A 17,694-nucleotide genomic window follows, 5' to 3' on the forward strand; every position below is an offset into this window, starting at 1 on the left:
AAATTCATAATGCCCTTTAGAAAAGATGCATCAAGAAAAAGTAAAAATTGAAGATTAATGTGATAATACCAGAAACATTGTGTCCAAATGAATAGATTATGTTATGTTAGAATCAGTTATGCTGTTTCAAATTCGATTATATCGCTGCAAAGTCTGGAAAAAGGTTAGTGGCCCGAGGACCCGGTTCCCTACCTAGGCCAAGGTACTAGTAGACCAACTACCTTAGATAACTTGTGGACAACTTCGCATCGAATGATCTGGGTGTTTCATCGAAAGATAAGTCGTCAAACTTACGAAGATTGATTCTGTGAAATTTTTCCGCTATAGACCTGTAGATGTTGTCTGATTTCACAGTTCATATTTTGAATTACCTCCCATAGCCTGAATTTTTTTTTTTTTTTTGAGCATGTCTGAATGTAGGAGATTAGCAGTTAAGCAATATGTTACAAATTTAAAAAACTTTTTAAAATAATATAGTCCCACGATCAGAGTTTTCCCAACTCTCAACTTTTCCATCTCAGTAAGAAAGAAATCGTAATTGATTAACAATTTATTTGTTGTCTGAGTTTTCAAATAAAGTCCGTGTTACTTCCCCTTATTTGTCTTCAGTCGCTGACATGAGACAAATACTCAATGATGAACAGGTTATTTTTTGTGCGTAATTATTGCCAAATCTATGTGCATGAAAAGACTAGTCGTCTTTTTAACTTTCAAATGCGGATCATTTTGGATACGCGTGGATTCGACGGTGAGCTGTAACTGATTGGCTTAGCTAAAAAAAAAGCCCCGTTTCTGAGACTAAAGCCTTATTTATACGGAGATATTTACACTCTTAAGTAAAGCGGCGATGGAACCTCACATCCCAGCAAGTGATTGAGCTGTTTCAACCTTGAAACGTGAAACGCACGTTATCGTAAACTTGCGACTATCGTAAAATCTTCATTTGTCTAATCTTATGATATTTGTAAAACATGTACGCTAATACGAAATGCTCAATTAGAGAATGAACACAGTCAATATATTAATATCCAAGCGTTGAAAAGAAAATACATGAATTTGATGTTGTCTGGTTTTCTTTTTAAACAGTTGTATTACCTCCCTTAACAAGCTTTACTGAAGCAGGTAGGATTGTGCGAACAGTTTATTTATTCAAAGCTCAAAGCTTCCCCATCTTTCAATCCCTTCAATCTAGTATCACGTTTAAATGTAAATAGCTCAGAAATTTATTTGTTGTCTGAATTTCAAATAAACATAGATAAGTGTTACTTCCCCTTATTGAATAGTACTTTCCTCGGCTGATTGGGGGAAAAGCTAGTTTCCAGTTGAATTCATTCATTCAGAGTTCATTTCAGATTTGATTGGAAACATTTACACCAAATTTTGATTTCTTAACAATACGGTAACAATTCAAAGAATTCGCACGAAAAATATACAATTTGATTTATTTTGCAAATCATAAATCGTCATTTTGGCTATATGTTGAAATATTGGATGAAAAAGGGGTCATTTTGAATAACAAATTGCAGTGCGATACCGCTTTAAATTGTACCTTGGATGAAAAGTAAGGACACTACTCGAGAGAGTACTATACATTCCTTTGAGATTCGAACCTATAATGAAATCAAATGGATGGAATTTTTAATTCATAAAACACGAAGTGAATCCAGATATACATTTCATTGAGATCAATAAATATATTCCCTCTCTTTCCTGACCCAGCCCCACCCGGATGAGCAAAAATATATTTGACCCATCATATATCGGTATATATATTCTATTTACTTACACCAATATCGTCAGTAAACAGTAAACAAGTCAACCATCTGTCTCTCTATCAGGTTAGATATTCAGACTCGGGTTTTATAATCCCGTTCTTTAACTGTTCAGTTTACAATTATTATTAATACTTTAACTAATAATTATTGTTTAGGGGTTAGGATGACTATATAGGGTGGTTCAATTATTATAAACTTTGATAACCTCACAATAACTAACCCGCCCGCTCGCGTGGTCTCTATCTTTGATGTTTACCGCCGGTAATTACTGTACAATATCAACTGACGCTAGACTATTCATTTGATTCATCTATTACTTCAATTCATTTACTGTTAAATGTACACTCATCTCTTTACAGCCTTTGATCCTACCGACAAACACACGCGTTCCGTCTGACCACCACGGTCAAATGACGCTAGTCGGCGTTAGTCGACAGTTGGCGATCATCTCCGAACCGCTACGAGTCATTTGATTGGCTGTGACGATGTCACCTGCGCGCGTGTAATGCACGGTATATTTGTTTGATGTGACGAGACAGGTGGGTAAAGCTACGAAACGACTCGAGTTAAAGAGCCGGTCACACAAGTCATCGATTTAATAAAAATAATTCAAATGTTCTGTTATTATTGTCAAATAAATCTTATATCTGAGTCGGCGTTAAATTGATATAAATGTTTGGTTTGAATTATATATTCAGATAAGATATTATTTCATTATTATCTATAGCTATTTAAAAATTAATCGACCGATTTGGACGTTTGGTCTGTGTGTATTTCCCCTAAAGGTAAATAAAGCGATAGTAGAATAGTCGCAATGTTCTAAAAAATATAGCTATAAAATACATGGGCGGGTCTGCGCTTTGTAACACGAACCATTTTCCCATGAAATTGTACAATTAGATCGTATCCAGAAAGTCGGTCGCAAGCAATCTCGATTAATTAATTAAATCATTTTCCCAGCAATCCTTATAAGACTATCACAGCACATTAAGAAACAACAGTTTTTATGGATATAGACTTCTATTTATTATTGAACACAACGTTTCATTACACATACAGGTAACGTTATCAAGTGATTATTAACCATACAGATGAGAACATTATATATACCAGCTTAATACTTAATAACTCAAAAGATACAACAACTACTTATTGTAACAAATAACAATTAGATTACATTAACTCAAACATATAAATGCAAAGCATTCACTAATATACTGTATGTGTAATGAAACGTTGTGTTGATAACGTTACCTGTATGTGTAATGAAACGTTGTGTTGATAACGTTACCTGTATGTGTAATGAAACGTTGTGTTGATAACGTTACCTGTATGTGTAATGAAACGTTGTGTTGATAACGTTACCTGTATGTGCAATGAAACGTTGTGTTCAATGATAAATAGAAGTCCATATCCATAAAAACTGTTGTTTCTTAACATTTTCCCAGTGTCCTATACTACATCAATTCCTATACTATTATGTGAAATGTAATAAAAGTAATATACATTACTATCAATTGAGAGATTAAAAATTGTTTTATAAACACTATATGCATGTTAGTGATTAAGGTGGTTGAAAGGTAACAAGTTACTATTCAACAGAAGGCACTGGCAAAGGGTTAAAGCAATTTTCATGAATGTTAAGGTTAATATGTTAAAATAGAAATTGGTACTCGTAGTCCGAAATAATAAAAATCAATAAGATTATGATAATATAATTTTTAAAAAATATCAAATACCCATTGGAAGAAAACCAAATGCTAGATGGACTTAATGAAATAAATGATGTAAAATAAAAACCAAGTATGTTAGTGATTAGGGTGATTGAAAAGTAACAGTTGAAGTTATGTTTACAATAATTGTGATAATACAATGCAATGAACTAAATCAAAGAAAATCATAACGGTTATCATATAAATCTTCTTGGACCTAATAAAGAAATTCATAATACTTATAATCTACATTTACGGAAATAACATTATTGGAACAATTGACTGTGGATAATACAGAATCATAAAAACTCTGACTGCTTCAAATTATGTGTTACGTTAGAGATTAGGGTGGTTGAAAAGTAAAGAAACTATAGTTACTATTACCAAGCAAGTAGTCACTATTCAAAAGAAGGCACTGGCACAGGGTTAAAGTTGTGTTATGATTATAATGAACAAAAGAAAAATTCTGAAATAGTAAAGGAAAACAATTACTGACTATCTGCAAAATATAGACAGTTAGGAAAATAATCGATTAATTATGTGGAATTTCGTTATCATTGATGATATCAAGTCGGCCACGGACAAGTATATCATGTAGATTTTTGCTTTTAGAATAAGCTGTAACTAGTTTTTTTTTATGGGGCTCACATGGAAAAGGCGTCTAATCGTTCGGATGGGACGATAAACCGAGGCCCCGTTTATTACAGGCTGTGCACGTTAATGATCCTTCGACAGTTGGAAATCGAAAAAGAGTAGGCTAATGCCACTGTCCTGGCAAAATTGCTCCCTGTATGGCCTTTCCCGTCTTCATTAACCCATATGGTGCAGAAAAGAAGAACTCCATTCATTTCATTTCCTTATCACAATTATCACCATAACATCTATTTTGATCTCAGCTTTTTAGGCTTTAATATAATAATTTCAAAATACACGAAGTACACAAATACAAACTGCCAATTTAAAGAATTTCAATATTAACTGTCGAATATCATCTCTTAGAATTATTATCATTTGCCTAGGACCAGTCTAATTAAAAATACACCCAACTTTCGTTTCGTTTATTATTAGTTTTTATTTTTAGTATAGCCACTTCCGAGTAGGACAAAGATAAAATCCAGCGCCAGTTCCTTCTATTGAATATTAACTTCAAAAAGCTTTAAATAACAGAACACAATTTCGTTTAAGGTTCTTCTTTAAGTCATTAAGAGATTGCACAATTAAAATAAATACCGTAAAGCAATTCCGAATCCTTTATAATAACGGATTATTTTATTTCTTTTTTGCATCTCATCCCATAGTTATCATTAACAGCTCCAAATATTGTAAAAATAGAGTGATTATGTAAATCTTAATCGGATTCCAGAATTTGTAATAACAGATTCTGCGATACATGACGCACTGACGACCGTGCCGTATATTCGCAGCTTAATTCTCAATAAACTTACCTTTAAATCAATCTAACATTATTTGTATCTTATATTTTGTTGTTCATTCAGTGAAATTGATTATAAATAAAATTTAATCTATCTAAATCAGATAAAAGAATTTCTTCAAATGTGGATTTTATGTCTGATGATTTTTCTAAATTAGGCAAAATTTTGTAATCATAAGCTTGAGATAAATCTATTATCTCAGATTCCAAAGAAAGACTATTGTTTTAACGAAGAACATTTTCCACCTAATTTATCCCAATTTGCAACTTTTATTGGAATTTTCTTCAAGAATCCGCGAGACTATTTTATTCAGCTTGTTCAATTTTTTCAAGTATTGGAATTTGTTCGAACAAATTTGAAAAACTTGACTCAAAAGATTTTTAGGAATAATTCATATATGTGGATAATTGTAATGAAAGGAAAATTCTTCTTTTTTTCCTTGCAAATTTTCGGCGCTAAATTTCTAATTGACACACAAAACACAGAAAAAATCATTAAAACTGGGCGTTATATAAATTTGTAAAGAAAGAGACTCGAGAGCAGCAGATTTTAGTTTCGCGCCAAATAAATAATCTGATAGTCTGCTTGTATTCAATCTCTGGTCTCCATTTGTTTAAATATTATAAAATCGATAAATTTGGTATCATCATGAAAAGATCGTTCCAATGTACGGGAATTTGGCGGGGCACGCGCACATTGTTATTTTTAACAAAAGGCAGGTGTGTTGCGCGTGGCTCTCTTCTTTCGGTCGCGCGTACGAGAAACGTAAAATTAGCCCAAATAAATTTCACACACTCTAGTTTCTGTTGTAAATCTGGGAAAATAAAAATCCATGTTTCTAAAACCACGGAATGTATTTTTTATCCAATAATAAGGTAAATAAATTTATATACATTTTCTTAAAATATTCACATTTTTATTTCCGATTTTTATTTTTATTTTAATAAAGAGCGTAAAAATGATGTTTTGAGAGCGTGGGAAAATCTATTGTTGACTGACGACTTCTGTAGTATATAAAACTACTCTGTTGTGTCCGAGTACATATTACAACCTAGCATTTCACTAGTTTTTACGAAATAATATTTATTATAAGAAACATCTAATTATTTTGTAAATTTGAATATTATATCAATTACTAAATATTCAATAAACAGAATTTTCATGATGTTTTGTTTTCGGGAGCGCGCGTGTCGTGTAATGTGCGCGCGTTTTATTAGGTCGTGCACACACTATTTCTATATTTGTCATGTCTTTGTATTGTTGAATTATACCAAACCATTATTATTGAAATTAGGACTAGTATCTGCTTCATTTTGTCCGTACACCAAAATTCATCAAGTATATTTTATGTGAGCTTTAGAATATGAATAATAGTATTTAAATGATTTACAAACAAACGTACGATGACAGTAGAATATTAAACTTGGCAAAAATAAAAAAAATATATACATGTACAAAGCAATCACGTTTCCGCATGTAAAAGAGCAAATTAATAGTAACCGTCTCATAGTTTGAACGCTTTGTGATTTGGGTGGTTGAAATGAAACCAGTTACTATTGGTAAACAACTAGTCACTATTCAACAGAAGGCACTGGCACAGGGTTAAAGTTGTGTTTAAATGTGTTTTCGTGTTAATATAAAATGATTTGAAATCAAAGAAGAAAATCATAAATAGTAGTTTTTACAAAATCTTAAAATGAGCTCGCTGTGGATAAACAACATCATAATCATAATGAACCAACAAAAAAAATCTGAAGCATTAAAGGAAAGCGATGAACATTTTGTGTATTTTTAGTAAGTGTGTGCCAGAAATTTTGATTGGATACATAGCATTCAAGTTTAGCCACAATTAATATTATTGGTTCTTGCAATGATCGAAACTCTATTATAATGGATTAATTAAAATGGAAAGAACAATCCAGACATCCTAGACATACCAGAACTCAGGTCTGACCAGAACGTACCAGTGAGAGAGAGGGCTTACTGCGACCTTACGACTGGCAGAATCTGGGAGCCAGGTCATCTTCAAGAATCTGCTCAGTTTCTCAGTTCTTCTGTTTGGATCTTGTCGTGGTCCATAGCGGTTGGCTTCTACAAATCCTAGTCGCTCAGATCCTCCTTTGATAAGACACTTACATCATCACTATAAATATATTTTATCTCGTATTTATTTATTCTGATCTTTATCTAGTTAGTTTCATTGGTTATAACTGGGGTACAAGAGTTATTCTTATTTTAGTATAATAATCTTAATATCTTGGTATTTCCATTGATGCTAAGTTGACCACTTAAACCATTAGCTGTGCTCATTATCTTCTAACTTCACAAAAAAGTCACACAAAAACCTACCATTTGAAATACTACTGATGCAGATACTGTTGGCATTTTTCTTAAATCTTACAAATTACAAGAGCATCCAAAATCTGAAAATGGCGCCAATTTGTCCTCTAGTCAATTCTTCCCTGCACGTGCATTGTGACTACTGATAAATTTTGAAAAAGTGTGGACTATAAAATTGATAATCATTTACAGAAAGAAATTTTAAAAGTTGTATCAAGTTAGTTAGTCAATACTTTGTTTTCTCACAATGATTTATCTTTTACCAAAACTATCCTTATATTCTGAAACATAGTCTGAAAATGGCGCCAATTAACGCGTGGTGGAAAAAATTCGGTCTGTTTGATCTTGGTATAGATAGAAAATAACAAAAGATTTCATACAATAAAACTAAACGTCGGGAATAAAACAGATACAATAAAACACCAGATTGTACTTTCAATTTACAGAGCTAGTGTCAGCTGGTAGGAAAAAACTTACAAATTTACACACGGTTATTAACTACATCACGTGACAATTACAATGACATATACCATATATAGACTGATTTCACGCGCTGAAAAGAATCTCGGCTCGTAGTGAATCTAGTTGGCGAACCATGACGGTTAAATACTTCAAAAACCTTTTCAACATTTCTTTTATCTTTTCTATGAAATATCATTTATGAGCATCTAAACCTGTTTTGTTATCAATAACATCTTTTGGTGTTTTGTTGAGAATTACATTATTGGGCGTAGACGGGCAAAGCCATTCACTGTGCAACGAGGGACAATTTTGCTAGGACAGCAGCATTAGTCCACTCGTGTTAAATTTCACAATGTCGAGAGATCTTTAACTCCATAGCCTGTAGCCCCGGTTTACTATCCTATCCGAACGACTAGAACCTTTTTCCATGTCAGCCCCTCCGACCTGCATTACTGACAAAATGAAAAATCGTTGTGATGAAGTCGACAAAAAGTTCGCCTCCGAACATGGTAGTCCATGGATTGTTGTCTGCTAGGTATTAGGTTCCTTGGCTTCAAATCCTCCCAAAGGTAAGACAGATTCTGTTTCCACAGTCAGTGTTATCGAGTCTATCAAACCCTTCCACAACTTTTACTCGTGCCATGTTTCTTATTTCTAAAATTCTCATATTCTAGATGCCATGTCGACAAGATCATCACCTGGCCAGTGTTGAGGAATCGAGTGAGAATATTCAAGAAGATTTTGGCGTGAGACAGGGAGGTATGTTGTCACCCTTATTATTATATTTGTGAGCCAAAAATACAGGCACTTATCATACACACTCTTCAGAAAACCTCATACAACTCAGTGACTAGGTTTGTCAACCCAAAAAAAAATGGAGAATCTTAATAGAAATATTGTGTACTTGATGTTTAGGTTAGCAACTTGGCATTCCTTACAAAAACCCACATAACTAATAATGATTTTTTGGTATTAAGTTTGTCAAGTCCACATGCCTTATTTATTTCATAGATTTATTAAAAACACATTCAATTCAATCGATGCAAGCAATATTATTCTATTAAAAACACACCTGTTATTACACCAAGTTACAAGTTTTTTACTTTTTACCAGCTTATAGAAAGCCATTCGTCTCTATCACTGTTCAAATCTCATACAGGCAAGAGCTTAATTTCAACCTTACCTTTCTTGAACCGAAGAATGGTAAAATGTAACCGATACATGAGTATAACAAATGCAATTGGCAATATGAGAGAAAAACAACTTTGTGTCTGTCTTGCCCCTTACCTTCTCAAATCACTACATTGTTTACTGTATTAATATCATATTAAAGTGTCAACTCGAAAAATAAAAAAGATATAATAAAATGAAAATCATAGAAATAGGAGTGTTGTGGTTTTTGACAAGTCATAAAACAAAACCCTTTTACAAATTATCCCGATTCTTTTTAATCTCTGGACACACGAGGTCAGATTCTCTGGTCGCAATTAACTAAATCTCGACAAGAAATATAATTTAATGACCACGTGAACAAATTAAATAAATGGCGGGATTAATCCGTTGACCTCATTTCAAATGACCCTTGACCTCAAGTTTAAGGTCACCTTGGCCATATAATAAAGGGAGATAAAATGAACTAAATGAAACAAATCGTGATCCCCACCCCCCTCCCCCCCCACCCCCCTTCATTTTTCAGTTTTATCACAATTAAAACATCGTGAGAGTGAAATTGTTTTACATGAGAACCCTGGTACGCAATAGTTCGATGCCACCCTTTCAGTTATACCTTCAGGTCTTCAACCAAATTAACTATGTACCTGTCCCGCCCCTTTCTGTCCGACCCCAGGAGAAATTAAATAGTTTGTTTTCTGTCATAAACAACAATAAACAAACTAGAATTTGAGATAAAGTTGTAACGATTTTTAGAATGTAGACAATAGGTACACGACTGTCAAATGGCTCATTGGCCTCGAGTCATGTTTTTATCCCCGCTTGCCTGTTGTAATCTGACAGGAGTGTGTTTGTGTTTCGCCCTGCAGCAGGGAAGTGGTTAGTATAGGGTTCGAATCCCGGTGATTAGAACAATGTTTGGCAGTACAAGATGTTCATCACCTTCAGGCAGATTTGGGTTTAGTTTAAACTTACTCAAGTTCAAACCACTTTTCTACGGACGTTTTTTGGATGACATATTTTTAATTTGTCAACATACTATTCAGAAATTCTGGCAATACTTCGAAATTCTAAATAACCATCACCCATCAATCAAATTAACAGCAAATATAAGTGATCACAGCATGGACTTTCTCGACACAACAGTATTCAAAGGACCGGATTTTAATGAAACTAGGAAGGCTGATATTAAAGTATTTTTCAAACCCACTGATACCCACCAACTTTTATTGAAAAGCTCTTTTCATCCTAAACATATATTTTCAGGCATAATAAAATCGCAAGTTTTACGGTTCCGTAGAATTTGCACCAGAATAGAGGATTTTGAAGATGCGTGTCAATTAGTCTTTAAGAAATTGCGAGAGCGGGGATATTCAAAACGATATCTCCGCAGCATTAAAAGCAGCACTCTTTCAGGAATTGAGAATCGGAACACAATCCTCGTTCCGGTAAACTCTAATCAATCTTTCGGATCACGGCCGTGCAGATCTACAAGATGTAGAACCTGCGAGCATATTTTAACAACCAATTCTTTCTCTAATAAGCATAACGGTAAACAATTCCCTATTAACGGTGAGCTTTCTTGTACCAGCACAAATATCATTTACCTAATTTCATGCGACAAATGTCATTTACAATACGTAGGCGAAACTAAAAATTCTTTGAGAGAAAGAATTAACGGCCATCGTTTCGACATCTCCCATCATCTGGATAAACCTATTGGGAACCATTTCAACTCTCCCAACCATTCCCTCGCGGATATGAAGGTGGCGCCCATTGAAAAGGTCATCGCAGAAGAAGACACCAACCCTAAAAGTTCAAGACTATACAGGGAGAGCTTTTGGATGAACCAACTAAAAACTATTTCGCCCTGTGGACTAAATATACAGTTTGATTCTCAAATAATCCCATTTGTTGCTCCATTCAATAACATCTCTTGCCAAGCATCCCGAATTATCAAAAGGTACTACACAGAGTTACAAAATAAATTTCCCACTATTTTTTACAAAAAATTAGTCATAGCTTATTCGAAAAATAAAAATCTACAGGATATAGTTGTTCGTGGTCGACTTGACCCCACCGATGATGTAGAGTGATCTAATAGAATTAAATATTCTCATTTTCATTGTCTGCAGCCATTAATCGCTTTTCTTCATTATTCCAGAAAATTTGAAGCAGTCGATATAGATTATAAGTATTATGAATTTCTTTATTAGGTCCAAGAAGATTTATAGGATAACCGTTATGATCATCTTTGATTTAGTTCATTGCATATTAGCATCACAATTATTGTAAACATAACTTTAACCCTGTGCCAGTGCCTTATATTGAATAGTAACTGGTTACTCTTCAATCACCCTAATCTCAAGTCTTTCAAGCTATGAATGTCAAATATTTCTCCTAGTTAGTTTGGGTAAATACAGAGACCTGTCAGGGGAGGTCATCTCTGCAACCCTAATTATTCGAAATTTTCATAGTTGATCAAAACTTGTCATTCGATTATGGTATCAAAAGTAAACTCAGCTACTGAAGTTAGACAAGTAAATTCACAAATGCAAAACACACCAATAGTGGGGCCTCCAACCTCAGAAAAAAGGCAGGAGAGCGTATGTTTTAAAGACTTAAGTCCTCGAATTGAATCTGACGATTCAAGGGATTGTAAAGAGATTTCACTAAAACTAAGCATTTGATGACGTCACTAATCGCCAAATATGCTTGTATCAAATAGGTCCTTCGTGAATAGTGACTTCATAAAACGCTTATTTTTAGTGCCCTGGTTCCCAGCCTAGGGTGTATTTTTCCCCTGGGGTGTGGGACTAGGGTGTCAGATGTGTAGCCAAGTTGTGTAGGAAGAAGAGTTTATTTTGAGTTGAGAGAGCACCTCACATTATCACATTCTGCAAATGTGGATGAAACAAATTTCTAGGGGTGTGAAAGGTCCAGGTGATTGCTACAGGTGTGTGAAGGTTGAAGAAGGTTGGGAACCACTGTTTTAGTGGAATCGCAGAAACCATAGACTGATTGAAAATTGGAATGGTGCAAATCGATGCTATCGGTGTTCCCGATACACATAAAAAATATTCAGAAAACCTCTTTACAATGTCTTTTTAATACGACTGGTTATGGATAAACTGGAAAAGTTTCCCAAGGTAATGGGAATAAATTACTGATATTGCGATGTGTTAAGCAATTCTAATTTTGGGGGTTTTGTAAAGACAATGCTATTGTGAAAATATTGGTCTGGTACAATCATAGATTCTTTGCAATATTCTGACGATATCTGGAGTGACATTTGTATATAGTCCTTTTTTCTTGGCAGGTTTTTTCTCGTGTTAATAGTTAGATCAGGTGAATTTGACACTCCCGGGAGGGGTTCGAGGTAACAGACTGAGAAACAGCTCATCTTCAATTTGATAAATTTCATTTAAAAAATGTGTTGCCATGTAAACAGATCCTCGGACAATTTCAATAAAACACAACTTAACTGCTTATGTTAGATTTAAATACGGTGTGTTATTTCAAATAACTCCAGATTTTCCTAACAATCTGTGACCAAACATTTAATATCAATAACGCTAGCTTAATGTTTTTTAATATTATGTGAGACAGTGGGATTATGTCGTTTTCTCCCCATATTAACAACATATTGTTTTTGTAACATCGGGTACACCTTCGTTAAATCATATATAAATATTTATGACTTTGGCTCCGAATATAAATTAAATCTGCTAAAGGGAAGCTCGGAAAAAAATATGTTATAATTTCTGGCGTGTTATGGGGACGATATATCGAGGTTGCTCTTTGGATAATATTCTGATTGTTAACAAAAATTAAACCGATGTTTCATCGACAAAGATTCGAAAGCGATTATCTAATTGGCGATAAGTGATTAAGATGACTAGTTTTCGGATTATACAGGATTTTTATGAGTGCAACGAGTTAATAGAATGGGGTCCAATATTAAATTGCTTAGATTTTTGTTTCTCTTAAAAGCAGTAACCAAACGGTTAGTGAAAATATTCGGAAATTGATCTTGAAGTTCCTTGTAATATCGTTTGACAATCAGAGAAGCGTTTTTTGCAGTTTGAATTATACGTTGCACCAAAGGGTATGATTTGATTGTCATGCTGGATATTTAGACCACTACGGTTTGATCGATCCAGAATCTCTCCCTCTGCAATCGCTTGGTTTTGGGTTTAACAGCAAGTAATAAGGGAACTTTTTCAATTGACATGACAAGAATATCTTCAATGGAATGATTGGGATAAGTTGAAATGATACGCAATTGGCCTATCTTTCTTATGAAGTATATCGAAACGAGTACGCAACACATTTTGGGTTTCACCAACATATTGAATATCGTAATTTTTACAAGAAATTAGGCCAATTACATTTTTTTCCATACCAGAAATAACGTCTGACATCACAAATATTTTTCCGCTTTTCTTATTTTCAAAATGATGAAACGAACGTATATATTCGCAGGTAATTCGTAAAACACAGAATGTACTCAGAATATGTTTAACTGACATAGAAGGAAATCAATCGGGAACAGAAAAAGATGTCGGATAACTCAGATTACAGAGTATCTTCAGTCCCTTATGATAGTTGATATGCACCACAATATCGTGGGGTGAAATAGGTTTCTCTTTTATCAGCTACATTGTTTAATGGTTAAGAGTTATGTTCAGTTTATAATATTAATAAACGTAAATATTCCTTTAAATTTTGAAAATCATTGACTTGGAACAATTGAAGTCAAAAACGGTGAAATAAAAAAATTAAGATTAATTTTATCAAAAATGTAACTTGTACAATGGTTCGTTTTTAACATGTTTAATAATGAAGGCTATATACGTTTTATGATTCAGGTTTACTATTGATAATTTTGATTTCTATCTGAAATTAAATCATAATATATTTTTTTTAAATATGTCCTACAATACATGGTCCAAAGAAATTAAATAATTTTTCCAGTTTTCATACCTTTTTATTTCTATTTTATTGTTTTTATGAAAATTGAATTTACTGTCAAACCCTTTTGACTATTAAATATTTCATGTTTTAAGTTTAGAATTTGGACAAATAAAACATTTTACTGTTATTTTATTTTCATTTTATTTCAATTTTATTTTTTTGGGTGTTTTTATCTAAAATTGAAATACGTTTTTTATGATGGTGTTCAATGCAGGTCAATAAAGTGAAGTTTATATATCGTCAAATGAAGAGTATTGTATTAGTAATTTCACTAAAAATGGACACGATTGAACAGATATCGAATACGAAATAAAATTAATAACAAATTGTGTATTTCAAGCCCCAGTTGTCGTGACCCCAGATTTTAATAGATTTTATTTTTAATGATTTGATTAGAATCGAAGAAACATAGAGGTGATTTATAAATGCCACTATAGGGAACAGAAAAAGGGGTGTATAACTGATTGTATAAACACGTTTTTATTTCTGGCCCAGTTTAGAATATTTCGGAAAGTAATCTTCTATTAGACGAGATACTGTGCAGTGGCGTTTCTAGGAAACATAAGTTGAGGGAAGGGCGAGCAGGGACCCAAAAACTTTCCAGGGGGGGCAGGCTATGCTTTCAATATGTAAATTGAAAAAAAATTGAAAATGGGGGGCCAAAGCCGGACCAGGATCTTTTCTGTAATAGTAAAACTAAAAGAAACGTTTCGTCAATAGTGACAACTCGATATTCTCGATACAGCAGAAAATAGAAGAAGGGAATTATATCAGGACCAGTACCTCGTCTGTTTGTACACATTGTATATATCTCCTATCTAGGACGACTGTAAAATAGTAAAACGCAGTACGACTCCTCAACCTTGATATTTGTATAAGCTGCACTTATTATAAACCACAACTATTTCCTACTCAATTCATATCATACTTTACAATCGAATAAACATCGCTTCACATAAATGGGATTGGAAGATTTTTTCCACGCTTTCTAAGTTTCTATGCGTATCGGGGCGCGCTTTGCACTTATTTACACCATTCTGATTTTCTATTTTTTTTGTAAGTGTATCGGCGGCTCAGAGCTTTCTTCATCTAATGTTTAATCTCTAGATTTGACTTTCAATTTACTTTTAGTTATCTTTTCTTAACTCTAACTCGTTTATAAGTTTTCGGGAATACAAATTCAGTTTTCTGTAACTACAGGAACAACAGACATCGGTCGAGAAGTCATAGCCTAATGATACAGGCCAATAAGTGCTTGCTTATATAAAAAAAAATATTTTGAATTTCTTTTATATTTAAAATAAACTGCGATTTACCGCCAAGAAACACTCCTCCAGTTTCCTGTTTTTCACCAATTTTCTTTGAATATGTGTGACCTGGGTTAGCAAGGTGTTAAATCTTAAGATCAATTATTTATTCGAGAGGTGCGACGCCCGTAACTAGGCCAAGGTCTCAGTGAGGGGCTCCTTTGGAGAGGAACGTGGGGTATAGGGGTAGAGGGGCATTATGTAACTCGTCGGTGTCTTATCCTCGTCGGTTGAAATATGTTAGGAGGGTTGGGGATGTTATGAAAAAAAGGGGGAAATATTTTAATTTCACTTCAAGAGTCTAGGGACTGCGAGCTGAGTAAAACCTCCATCTTGTTGAAACACATTCAAAAAGAACAAAATCACCAGCACCCAGTCACACAATCAAACCAAATTTTCTCAAGCATGCCAACTGATCTCTGGCAGTCATTAATGTCCTTCTGTCAACTCTCTTAGTCGTCTGCCAAATTTATTCAAATTTTTAATTCAATTTCGATTTCCCTCATACAAATAAAAAATCTCGGCAACTCTTGACGTTATCCTTTATTAAATACCCCAATCGACGAGTTTTTTAATAAAAACTCTGACCTCCTTGATATTACAATTCACACCGACTCCATTAAAGTCCAGTTTCGACCACCAGAGGTCATTTAGGGTCAATTCAAAATACATCTTATTGTTCAATTCAAGATGTCAAAATCTCTTAAAGACCCTGAAATCTTCAAATGTTTTTTCACCTTTTTTTAGATTTGAATTGTTACAACTCGCTCTTTTCAACTGCCATTTATTAGAAATAAACCTTGTGAACGCTCCATTAGTTCGTAACAATAAACAGTCATACAATAAGAAATTGTCGCAGTGTTGCCGAGGCTTGATTATTATTTTTTGACTTTAAAAACTTTATTCGTGTTCATTCAACATCAAATTGTCGTTTTCCTGTTTACGCCACGCCCACAAGTCTACTTTTTCTGCAAAGAAATGCCAAAATTTGACGAGTCCAATTAGTGTACGTTTTTAAGAATAAATAATTAAAATTAAACAAAGGGAACTAACTTGACATGTTTTTTCGAAGAAAAACAAGTTAGACGACAAGAATAGGTGTTGATGGGTCCCCGGGCCTGCCATATGTCAATTTAAAATAGGTATTGTATGTAATAAACAGGGTACGGGGGGAGGGGAAGTGTGGCCCTGGGAGTGGCCGTGTCTTACCCCCAGACAATAGATAATGATCAGGTTTGTTTTTAAACATGAAATATTCATTATGGAGTGAATAGAAGTCGTTTATGGCACCTCGTCCTGTCTTTCAATCAAAAATCAAACATGGACACCAACATTCCGGCATATCTTCGCCTTTTTTTTAAACATAGTGGGATGTGGTTTTTCATATACTTGTAGCTGAATATAACCTCTCTCATCTGGTAAAACAAATATCTAGAGAAATATACCTTGAATATTGTGATAGACCAAAATGTGTTTTCCATTTAGATAGATATGTCAGTTTTGTCTTGTGATACGCGTCGATTGTTTGGTTGAATTTGAATAGGTATTTATCAGTAGTTTTCTCTGTGGATTTGTGTATTATAGTTAGTGTTGGTTTTCTCCTTGATATTTGACTTTCTTCAAAACAATTACACGTAATTAGTTCTTTTATGCAAATGAAATTAATCAAAAAGGAGCAATAATCTTCAACTGTGGGAGAAAAGTTTTGACACACGTCAGTTTCTGTTCACAATCTGGTTTTCGGTCGTAATTCCATCATAAACAGATTGAATTCATAGAAATTTAGCAGATTTGTAACCATTTTACATGATTTTATTAAATCTTAATGACACGTACAAACAATCGCCATTTTGTTCGTCGTCTTGTAACTAAGGTGTCACGAGATCAGTTTCACGTGCTGACATGGTAACAATTCTCGCGGTGTCCTAGAAACAATAGAGAGGTCAAGGTTATTTGTATAGTTGTCCTTAACGACAGGTGGAACGAGACTAGTCATCAGCTCGTGATGAGATAGTAACCAATTCTAATGAATAAGAATTAATTTTAAATTGTTGATGACATTTTATACATTAATCACTTAAACGTCGAGGTCACAATTCAAAGGTCAAGGGTCAAAACTGATACAGGTATTAAAGGGATCATGACACTAATTTTTACAATACATCTCTTGTTTTAAGCCGATCAGGGTGGGGTAGAGAATGACCCCGGGGGTAAGGACGAAGATGTCATGTAAAACTATCCCATCATTAAGGGTATTTAGATGTAAGGGTATTTGCGTTATTAAAGTTTAAAGTTGGCTCTGGTTTATGATAAATTATGATTAGATATAGGGTATTATTGATGGTATGATTTTCACCTGCGATGACAGGTTTCATTGCACCCAAGTTCCCACCCTCACATCTTCCTATATTTCCACGGGTCTGTAGGAATTTTTGATATAGCTAGCTTACTTAAGCTCATTTGAATGCAAAAATCCATGTGATGGACTTTCAATTTCAGTCGTGAATTGTTTAGGTCA

The sequence above is a fragment of the Lottia gigantea genome, assembly GCF_000327385.1.
Source record: "Lottia gigantea unplaced genomic scaffold LOTGIsca_36, whole genome shotgun sequence".
Lineage (NCBI taxonomy): Eukaryota > Metazoa > Mollusca > Gastropoda > Lottiidae > Lottia > Lottia gigantea.